We start from the raw sequence: 12,314 nt of genomic DNA, 5'->3' as shown, positions 1-12,314 counted from the left end.
ACAGCAAAGTTCAGTACAGTAAAGTACAATACAGTACATTATACTGTACTCAACTCTAGTGTGCTCTACCATACTGTATCGTATTGTAATAAACTCTACTCTTCTGTACAGTACTGTGCTGACCTACAGTATGCTCTATTTTTCTTTACTGTAATGCACTGTATTGTACTGATCTCTACTTTTCTTTACTGTACTGTCGGAAAATGTGCTGTCCATATTTAGATGTCTATGAGTGCTTCAGATAACTGACCAAATTTCAGCTACTTTTCAACTTCCATTGGACATCCAGTGTCGGTCGGTGCTCAGTGATTACGGACGCTGGTTACAATAAACGGAAAGAGAGGGGGCTCATGGGTAGGTGTCAGTAAGAGCCGGAAGATGTGACATAAACTGAATAGAGAGAGAGACAGAGAGAGTGGGAGAGAGAGAGGGTGAAAGAGAGAGACAGGGAGAAAGAAAGAAAAGAGAGAGAGAGGGGTTGTCCAGACTGTTAATCCAGCTAAAAGTATGCCAGTGGAATGGAAGACAGTAGCAGGTGACCCAGCTGTGGTTTCCTTTCCTATTTTAGCCAATTCCCTAGCCACGTCCTCAGAGCTTGGGAAGGTTCTCGCTATCCCAGTCTTCCGTCCCCACTTGCTTCAAGATCTCCACCATTGTTCCTGTACCCAAGTAAGCGAAGGTAACTGAACTAAATGACTATCGCCTTGTAGCAATCACGTCTGCCATCATGAAGTGCTTTGAGAGGGTAGTTGAGGATCATATCATATCACTTCTACCTTACCCGACACCCTAGACTCACTACAATTTGTATACCGCCCCAACAGATCCACGGATTATGCAATCGCCATCACACTGCACACTGCCCTATCCCACCTGGACAAGAGGAATACCTATGTAAGAATGCTGTTCTGACTACAGCACAGCCTTCAACACCATAGTATATAGACTGCCCATTTTTTCTACTGTGTTATTGACTTGTTAATTGTTTACTCCATGTGTAACTAACTCTGTGTTGTCTGTTCACACTGCTATGCTTTATCTTGGCCAGGTCGCAGTTGCAAATGAGAACTTGTTCTCAACTAGCCTACCTGGTTAAATAAAGGTGAAATAAAATAAAAAAGTTTGCAGACGACACAACAGTGGTAGGCCTGATTACAGACAACGACGAGACAGCATACAGGGAGGAGGTGAGGGCCCCAGCGGAAAGGTGCCAGGAAATAACCTCTCCCTAAATGTCAACAAAACGAAGGAGCTGATTGTGGACTTCAGGAGACAGCAGAGGGAACAAGCCCCCATCCACATAGATGGCGCCCAGTGGAGAAGGTGAAAAGCTTCAAGTTCCTCGATGTACATATCACTGACAATCTGAAATGGTCCACCCACACAAACAGTGTGGTGAACAAGGTGCAACAGCGCCTCTTCCACCTCCAGATGCTGAAGAAACTCGGCATGGCCCCCAAGACCCTCACAAACTTTTACAGATGCACCTTTGAGCGCATCCTGTCGGGCTGTATCACCGCCTGGTACGGCAACTGCACAGTCCGCAACCGCAGGGCTCTCCAGAGGGTGGTGCTGTCAGCCCAACGCATCACCGGTGGCACACAGCCTGCCCTTGAGGATATCTACAGCACCCGGTGTCGCAAGAAGACCAAGAAGTTCATCAAGGACCTTAGCCACCCAAGCCACAGCCTGTTCACCCTGCAATCATCCAGAAGGCGAGGTCAGTACAGGTGCATCAAAGCTGGGACCGAGAGACTGAAAAACAGCTTCTATCTCAAGGCTATCAGACTGTTAAATAGCCATCACTAGCCGGCCTCCACCCAGTACCCTGCTCTGAACTTAGTCACCATCACTAGCCAGCTACCACCCATTTACTCAAGCCTGCACCTTAGAGGTTGCTGCCCTATGTACATAGACATGGAACACTGGTCACTTTAATAATGTTTACATACTGTTTTACCCATTTCATGTACAGTTGAAGTCTGAGGTTTACATACACCTTCGCCAAATACATTTAAACTCAGTTTTTCACAATTCTTGACATTTAATACTAGTAAAATTCCCTGTCTCCCTCGTGATGCCAACTATTTTGTGAATTGCACCAGTCCCTCCTGCAGCAAAGCATCCCCACAACATGATGCTGCCACCCCCGTGTTTCACGGTTGGGATGATGTTCTTCAGCTTGCAAGCATCTCCCTTTTTCCTTCAAACATAATGATGGTCATTAAGGCCAAATAGACCAAACAGTTCTATTTTTGTTTCATCAGACCAGAGTACATTTCTCCAAAAAGTACGATCTTTGTCCCCATGTGCAGTTGCAAACCGTAGTCTGGCTTTTTTATGGCGGTTTTGGAGCAGTGGCTTCTTCCTTGCTGTGCGGCCTTTCAGATTATGTCGATATAAGACTCATTTTACTGTGGATATAGATAATTTTGCACCTGTTTCCTCCAGCATCTTCACATGGTCCTTTGCTGTTGATCTGGGATTGATTTGCACTTTGTGCACCAAAAAACGTTCATCTCTAGGAGACCTCTCCTTCCTGAGCGGTATGACGGCTGCGTGGTCCCATGGTGTTTATACGTGCATACTATTGTTTGTATAGATGAACATGGTACCTATATATATATATATAACATGGTACCTACAGGCGTTTGGAAACTGTGGAGGTCTACAACAATAAACTGTGGAGGTCTTGGCTGATTTATTTTGATTTTCCCGTGATGTCAAGCAAAGAGGCACTGAGTTTGAAGGTAGGTCTTGAAATACATCCACAGGTACATCTCAAATTGACTCAAATGATGTCAATTCACCTATCAGAAGCTTCTAAAGCCATGACATACTTTTCTGGAATTTTCCAAGCTGTTTAAAGGTACAGTCAACTTAGTGTATGTAAGTTTCTGACCCACTGGAGTTGTGACACAGTGTATGATAAGTGAAACAATCTGTCTGTAAACAATTTTTTGAAAAATTACTTGTGTCATGTACAAAGTAGATGTCCTAACCGACTTGCCAAAACTATAGTTTGTTAACAAGAAAGGAGGGGTTGAAAAAACGAGTTTTAATGACTCCAACATAAGTGCATGTAAACTTCCGACTTCAACTGTATATTCTGTATTCTAGTCAGGGCCATCCTATTAAACTATTGCTGTACCTAAACTATTGCTGTACATATACTATTCTGTCTTACATATTCTTCAGAATACGTAGTATATCTATCTACATACTGTCCATAATGCCTATGCATCCCATCACATATGGGGCAAAAAAGTATTTAGTCAGCCACCAATTATGCAAATTCTCCCACTTAAAAATATGAGAGAGGCCTGTAATTTTCATCATAGGTACACTTCAACTATGACAGACAAAATGAGAAAGAAATTCCATAAAATCACATTGTAGGACTTTTAATGAATTTATTTGCAAATTATGTTGGAAAATAAGTATTTGGTCACCTACAAACAAGCAAGATTTCTGGCTCTCACACACCTGTAACTTCTTCTTTAAGAGGCTCCTCTGTCCTCCACTCGTTACCTGTATTAATGGCACCTGTTTGAACTTGTTATCGGTATAAAGAACACCTGTCCACAACCTCAAACAGTCACACTCCAAACTCCACTATGGCCAAGACCAAAGAGCTGTCAAAGTACACCAGAAACAAAATTGTAGACCTGCACCAGGCTGGGAAGACTGAATCTGCAATAGGTAAGCAGCTTGGTTTGAAGAAATCAACTGTGGGAGCAATTATTAGGAAATGGAAGACATACAAGACCACTGATAATCTCCCTCGATCTAGGGCTCCACGCAAGATCTCACCCCATGGGGTCAAAATTATCACAAGAACGGTGAGCAGAAATCCCAGAACCACACGGGGGGACCTAGTGAATGACCTGCAGAGAGCTGGGATCAAAGTAACAAAGCCTACCATCAGTAACACACTACGCCGCCAGGGACTCAAATCCTGCAGTGCCATACGTGTCCCCCTGCTTAAGCCAGTACATGTCCAGGCCCGTCTGAAGTTTGCTAGAGAGCATTTGGATGATCCAGAAGAAGATTGGGAGAAATGTCATATGGTCAGATGAAACCAAAATATAACTTTTTGGTAAAAACTCAACTGGTAGTGTTTGGAGGACAAAGAATGCTGAGTTGCATCCAAAGAACACCATACCTACTGTGAAGCATGGGGGTGGAAACATCATGCTTTGGGGCTGTTTTTCTGCAAAGGGACCAGGACGACTGATCCGTGTAAAGGAAAGAATGAATGGGGCCATGTATCGTGAGATTTTGAGTGAAAACCTCCTTCCATCAGCAAGGGCATTGAAGATGAAACGTGGCTGGGTCTTTCAACATGACAATGATCCCAAACTCACCGCCCGGGCAACGAAGGAGTGGCTTCGTAAGAAGCATTTCAAGGTCCTGGAGTGGCCTAGCCAGTCTCCAGATCTCAACCCCATAGAAAATCTTTGGAGGGAGTTGAAAGTCCGTGTTGCCCAGCAACAGCCCCAAAACACTGCTCTAGAGGAGATCTGCATGGAGGAATGGGCCAAAATACCAGCAACAGTGTGTGAAAACCTTGTGAAGACTTACAGAAAACGTTTGACCTCTGTCATTGCCAACAAAGGGTATATAACAAAATATTGAGATAATCTTTTGTTATTGACCAAATACTTATTTTCCACCATAATTTGCAAATAAATTCATAAAAAATTCTACAATGTGATTTTCTGGATTTTTAGTTGAAGTGTACCTATGATGAAAATTACAGGCCTCTCTCATCTTTTTAAGTTGGAGAACTTGCACAATTGGTGGCTGACTAAATACTTTTTTTGCCCCACTTTACACTACATGACCAACAGTACAATGCATTTGGAAAGTATTCAGACCCCTTGACTTTTTCCACATTTTGTTATGTTACAGCCTTATTCTAAAATGGATTAAATAGTTTTTCCCTCATCAATCTACACACAATACCCCATAATGCCAAAGAAAAAACAGGTTTCTATACATTTTTGTTTAACCACCTTTGGCAGCAATTACAGCCTTTAGTCTTCTTGGGTATGAAGCTACCAGATTGGCACACCTGTGTTTGGGGATTTTCTCCCATTCTTCTCTGCAGATCCTCTCAAGCTCTGTCAGGTTGGATGGAAGGTCCTTCTGGAAGGTTCTCCCATCTCCACATAGGAACTCTGGAGCTCTGTCAGAGTGACCATCGGGTTCTTGGTCACCTACCTGACCAAGGCCCTTCTCCTCCGATTGCTCAGTTTGGCCAGACGGCCAGCTCTAGGAAGAGTCTTGTTGGTTCTATTGTTTTCATTTAAGAATGATGGAGGCCACTGTCCTGTCTCGGAGCTCGACAGAAAATTCCTTCAACCTCATGCCTTGGATTTTGCTCTGACATGCACTGTCAACTTATTTAGACAGGTGTGTGCCTTTCCAAATCATGTCCAGTCAACTGACTCCAATCACCTGACCTTGTAGAAACATCTCACGGATGATCAATGGAAAAAGGATGCACCTGAGCTCAATTTCGAGTCTCACAGTAAAGGGTCTGAATTCCTATGTAAATAAATGATTTCCGTTTTTATTCTAAAAACCTGTTTTCTCTTTGTCATTGTGGGATATTGTGTGTAGATTGATGAGGGGGAAAAATAATTTTATCCATTTTAGAATAAGGCTGTAATGTAACAAAATGTGGGGAAGGGGTCTGAATACTTTCTGAATGCACTGACACCTGCTCATCGAACATCTTCCACAATCATGGGCATTAATATGGAGTTGGTTCCCCCTTTGCTGCTATAACAGCCTCCACTCTTCTGGGAAGGCTTTCCACTAGATGTGGTAAATCTACATTTACTTGTTACTTCTGTGAACTTTGATATAAGTTGGCAGGGGTTTTTACTTCAACATTATTGTGTTTTAATGTATTTCTAATACCTTTTAAGACTTGTTCTGCTAGATATTTTCTAAGACCCCTTTTCTATCTGACTGACCAGAAATCAAAGCCTTTACTTACTCCTAATTTTTTAGATGGGAAATGGTTGAAAGTCCATATATGCCTTAATTTCTCAAAAACATTAGACTCTTATATTTTATTTGACACCAAATTTGATGTGCTTCTATGGACTTCACATGTTAGTGCTCCTTTTGCATGGAAATGGCCAGTGGTAGTAGTAGTGGTAGTAGTATTAGAGGTGGTAGTAGTAGTGGTAGTAGTGGTAGTGGTAGTAGTACAGGTAGTAGTAGTACAGGTAGTAGTAGTAGTAGTGGTAGTAGTGGTAGTAGTGGTAGTGGTTGTAGTACAGGTAGTAGTGGTAGTAGTAGTGTCAGAAGAAGGTCAGTAGCAGTAATTATGTAACAATCATAGTAGACTACTAGACCATATCAGGAATATTTAGCTTTCATTTCACTTTTATCTCAGTGTGTTTATTCTCTCAATGACCTCTGAGTAACAATCGGCTACATTCAAACTACTCTGAATGCGATAACTTTCTTTATTTTTTCTTTGAATCCCTGATAAGTTCTGCGTATAAAAATGTTTGGTCATTTAGCAGACGCTCTTATCCAAAGCAACTTACAAGTGCATAAGGGTTAAGTGCCTTGCACAAGGGCACATCGGCAGATTTTTCACCCATGTTCTTTCATTGACCTTATCACAAACGTTAACAAACCTGTTGATTTTCTGTATATCTGCGAAAGCTTCAAACTCGGCATAGGACACAGACCTAGGATCAGCTAACCTAGATGGAAACCTAACCTTTATCGTTCGGGAGTAGTGCAAAAAACTGCACTTAGAACAGCGTCTACATCTCCATGATGACCTTCTTTTCAGTTATCAGGTGAGTAAAGCACACGGTATGATTGCATAGTGTAGAAACTAATTGGCCAATGGAAACATGCGATAGCTAGACTTTGGCCCTGGACACAGACAGACCGGCACACTGCCCAGATGTCTGGAATACCAGGTAAACATAAAAGCCAAATTACATTTAGGTGTGTGGCAGTCATCATCTGTGTTTGTGTGGTGTGTGTGCCCTTGTGTGGGATTGTTACATATGTAACACATATCTCCTGTGCAATGTGGGAGGTTGTTATTGATCAAATCGGTCAAATTAATTGATGTCTTTCTCTTATGTGCTCACTGTTCCCGGAGTATTCTCACTGCCCCGGGTCACCACACACACACACGCTCACACACACCATGGGTCATTAGTTATGATGAGGGGCTGTGAGTTGTGCTACAGTGAGAGGCAAATTGCCCAGAGCATGATCTGCCCTGAGAACATATTCCATGACTTCCAAATATCTGTGTCAGGACATACAAACACACTTCTACTTGTTCCTCTATTCTCTTCTCTCTCTCTCTCTCTCTCTCTCACACTCACTCTCTCTCACACACACACACACACACACACACACACACACACACATGGGTTGCCTTTCTGGCTGTGTTTCTTCAGCCAGTCCAAACCGGTTTGTGTTTATCTCTGGCACGATAACAGCTCCTGTAGAGCATCTGCCAAATCTATACGTGCGTGCGTGTGTGTGTGTGTGTGTGTGTGTGTGTGTGTGTGTGTGTGTGTGTGTGTGTGTGTGTGTGTGTGTGTGTGTGTGTGTGTGTGTGTGTGTGTGTGTGTGTGTGTGTGTGAGAGAGAGATATTGTTGTGTCAGTTGTAAACACACCACAGTTGAAGCACAACAAAGGCAGGAGATCTTTCTGATTGTTTCAGCATGTACAGGAGACAGAACCTGTTATACACTGGATTAATTAATGGTTCTGTGTAATGTTAAATTCTTTGTCCATTTATAGCCCCTGGCTGATGGTCTATAGATGCTCAAAACTATATACAAACTAACTCCGTTGAAATGCATCTTACTAGGGTATAGTAGGTTTAGGTTTCATGTTAAGTTTAGTTTACCTTTACATTAAACACATCTCATTGGCACTATTTTCAATTTCATAAGACAATATTTATGTATTTCTTACATAAACATATGTACTAAGTGTGCTTGATTATTTATGTTATACAATCAATTAAATGAAGATGTTTTTGTCGCTGGCCTGCACACAATACTCCATAATGTCAAAGTGAAATTGTGTTTTCGAAATGTTTACAAATGAATTACAAATTAAAAGCTGAACTTATCTTGAGTCAATAAGTATTCAACCCCTTTGTTATAGCAAGCCTAAATAAGTTCAGGAGTAAAATGTGCTTAAAAATTCCGATAATAAGTTGCATGGACAATAATAGTGTTTAACATGATTTTTGAATGACTACCTCATGTCTGTAGCCCACACACAATTATCTGTAAGGTCCCTCGGTCGAGCAGTAAATTTCAAACACAGATTCCACCACAAAGACCAGGGAGGTTTTCCAATGCTTCGCAAAGAAGGGAACCTTTTGGTAAAAGGGTAAAACAAAAAGCAGACATTGAGTATCCCTTAGAGCATGGTAAAGTTATTAATTACACTTTGGATGGTGTATCAATACACCCAGTCACTACAACGATACATGTGTCCTTTACTCAAAAATAAGTAAGTGGAATGGAATGGAAACCAGGTGTGTATGATCAAGACAAAACAAAACAAAACAAAAATGAAACATGGATCGGTGGTGTCTAGAAAGCCGGTGATGCCGAACGCCGCCCAAAGAAGGAGAGGGACCAACATTGGCCGAAGTCGTGACAGTACCCCCTGCAGGAATTTCACCGCCTCCATCCGGATCGCCCTGCACCTCGTCCCCCAGGTCGTCCCTGAGGCCGACACCGGCATCGGGGACGACCCGGAGGACGAGGCGCAGGGCGATCCGGATGGAGGTGGTGAAATTCCTGCAGTAATGATGGATCCAGGATGTCCTCCACCGGCACCCAGCATCTCTCCTCCGGACCGTACCCCTCCCACTCCACGAGGTACTGAAGGCCTCTCGCCCGACATCTTAGGTCCATGATGGCTCACACATTATATGCTGGGGCCCCCTCAATGCCCAGAGGGGGCGGAGGAACCTCCCGCACCTCAGACTGCTGGAGCGGACCAGCCACCACCGGCCCGAGGAGAGACACATGGAACGAGGGGTTAATACGGTAATCAGGGGGAGTTGTAACCTATAACAAACATCGTTCAATCTCCTCAGGACTTTAAATGGCCCCACAAACCGCGGACCCAGCTTCCAGTAGGGCAGGTGAAGGGGCAGGTTTCGGGTCGAGAGCCAGACCCGCCTCACTGCGGTGGCGCTCACCTTCTGCCGCCTGATGGCCAGTTGTAGACGCACATGAGCAGCGTCCCATGTCACCTCCGAGTGCCGAAACCATTCATCCACCGCAGGAGCCTCGATATGGCTTTGATGCCAAGGTGCCAGGACCAGCTGATAACCTAGCACACACTGGAAAGGGAATAGGTTAGTGGAAGAGTGACAAAGGGAGTTTTGGGCCATCTCCACCCAGGGGATGAAAACAAACCACTCCCCCGGCCTGGCCTGGCAATAGGACCGCAGAAACCTACCCACATCCTGGTTTACTCCAGGCCGAGGTAAACAGAGCCTTCAGTTGACAAAAAGCCCTGTCTGCCTCCGCTGACCACTGCTGGGAATGCTGGGAAAACTCAGGAAATGCTATATACAACCACATGTGTGCAACAGGGAGCTCTGGGTGAGGTGTCTGCCTAATCATCAAAATCAAATCAAATGTATTTGTCACATACACATGGTTAGCAGATGTTAATGCGAGTGTAGCGAAATGCTTGTGCTTCTAGTTCCGACAATGCAGTAATAACCAACGAGTAATCTAACTAACAATTCCAAAACTACTACCTTATACACACAAGTGTAAAGGGATAAAGAATATGTACATAAAGATATATGAATGAGTGATGGTACAGAGCAGCATAGGCAAGATGCAGTAGATGGTATCAAGTACAGTATATACATATGAGATGAGTATGTAAACAAAGTGGCATAGTTTAAAGTGGCGAGTGATACATGTATTACATAAAGATGCAGTAGATGATATAGAGTACAGTATATACGTATACATATGAGATGAATAATGTAGGGTATGTAAACATTATATTAAATAGCATTGTTTAAAGTGGCTAGTGATATATTTGACATAAATTCCCATCAATTCCCATTATTAAAGTGGCTGGAGTTGAGTCAGTGTGTTGGCAGCAGCCACTCAATGTTAGTGGTGGCTGTTTAACAGTCTGATGGCCTTGAGATTGAAAAACAGCTTCTGTCTCTCGGTCCCAGCTTTGATGCACCTGTACTGACCTCGCCTTCTGGATGATAGCGGGGTGAACAGGCAGTGGCTCGGGTGGTTGTTGTCCTTGATGATCTTTATGGCCTTCCTGTGACATCGGGTGGTGTAGGTGTCCTGGAGGGCAGGTAGTTTGCCCCCGGTGATGCGTTGTGCAGACCTCACTACTCTCTGGAGAGCCTTACAGTTGTGGGCGGAGCAGTTGCCGTACCAGGCGGTGATACAGCCCGACAGGATGCTCTCGATTGTGCATCTGTAGAAGTTTGTGAGTGGTTTTGGTGACAAGCTGAATTTCTTCAGCCTCCTGAGGTTGAAGAGGCGCTGCTGCGCCTTCTTCACGATGCTGTCTGTGTGGGTGGACCAATTCAGTTTGTCTGTGATGTGTACACAGAGGAACATAAAACTTACTACCCTCTACACTACTGTCCCATCGATGGGGATAGGGGGGTGTTCCCTCTGCTGTTTCCTGAAGTCCACAATCATCTCCTTCATCTTGTTGACGTTGAGTGTGAGGTTATTTTCCTGACACCACACTCCGTGGGCCCTCACCTCCTCCCTGTAGGCCGTCTTGTCGTTGTTGGTAATCAAGCCTACCACTGTTGTGTCGTCCGCAAACTTGATGATTGAGTTGGAGGCGTGCGTGGCCACGCAGTCATGGGTGAACAGGGAGTACAGGAGAGGGCTCAGAACGCATCCTTGTGGGGCCCCAGTGTTGAGGCTCAGCGTGGGTGGAGATGTTGTTACCTACCCTCATCACCTGGGGGCGGCCTGTCAGGAAGTCCAGTACTCAGTTGCACAGGGTGGGGTCGAGACCCAGGGTCTATGGTGTTAAATGCTGAGCTGTAGTCGATGAACAGCATTCTCACCTAGGTATTCCTCTTGTCCAGATGGGTTAGGGCAGTGTGCAGTGTGGTTGAGATTGCGTCGTCTGTGGACCTATTTGGGCGGGAAGCAAATTGGAGTGGGTCTAGGGTGTCAGGTAGGGTGGAGGTGATATGGTCCTTGACTAGTCTCTCAAAGCAATTCATGATGACGGAAGTGAGTGCTACGGGGCGGTAGTCGTTTAGCTCAGTTACCTTAGCTTTCTTGGGAACAGGAACAATGGTGGCCCTAAGGATTGATTGAATATGTCCGTAAACACACCAGCCAGCTGGTCTGCGCATGCTCTAGGGCGCGGCTGGGGATGCCGTCTGGGCCTGCAGCCTTGCGAGGGTTAACACGTTTAAATGTTTTACTCACCTCGGCTGCGGTGAAGGAGAGTCTGCATGTTTTGGTTGTGGGCCGTGTCAGTTGCACTGTATTGTCCTCAAAGCGGGCGAAAAAGTAATTTAGTCTGCCTGGGAGCAAGACATCCTGGTCCGTGACTGAGCTGGTTTTCTTTTTGTAATCCGTGTTTGACTTTAGACCCTGCCACATACCTCTTGTGTCTGAGCCGTTGAATTGTGATTCACTTTGTCTCTATACTGACACTTAGCTTGTTTGATTGCCTTGCGGTGGGAGTAGCTACACTGTTTGTATTCGGTCATGTTTCCGGTCACCTTGCCCTGATTAAAAGCAGTGGTTCGCGCTTTCAGTTTCACGCGAATGCTGCCATCAATCCACGGTTTCTGGTTTGGGAATGTTTTAATCGTTGCTATGGGAACGACATCTTCAACGCACATTCTAACGAACTCGCTCACCGAATCAGCGTATTCGTCAATGTTGTTGTTTGACGCAATACAAAACATATCCCAGTCCACGTGATGGAAGCAGTCTTGGAGCGTGGAATCAGATTGGTCGGACCAGCGTTGAACAGACCTCAGTGCAGGAGCTTCTTGTTTTAGCTTCTGTCTGTAGGCAGGGAGCAACAAAATGGAGTCGTGGTCAGCTTTTCCGAAAGGAGGGCGGGGGAGGGCCTTATATGCGTCGCGGAAGTTAGAATAGCAATGATCCAAGGTTTTACCAGCCCTGGTTGCGCAATCGATATGCTGATACAATTTAGGTGAGATGATCCACCAGTGCTCCGCCTGCCACCTCAATTACCTGGGAAACCTCCCCAGCACCGACCAGCAATGTGTCCTCTGCGGCCA

This window comes from Oncorhynchus keta, chromosome 6 (genome assembly GCF_023373465.1).
Source record: "Oncorhynchus keta strain PuntledgeMale-10-30-2019 chromosome 6, Oket_V2, whole genome shotgun sequence".
Taxonomy (NCBI): Eukaryota; Metazoa; Chordata; class Actinopteri; order Salmoniformes; family Salmonidae; genus Oncorhynchus; species Oncorhynchus keta.
Note: the sequence above shows the minus strand (reverse complement) of the source record.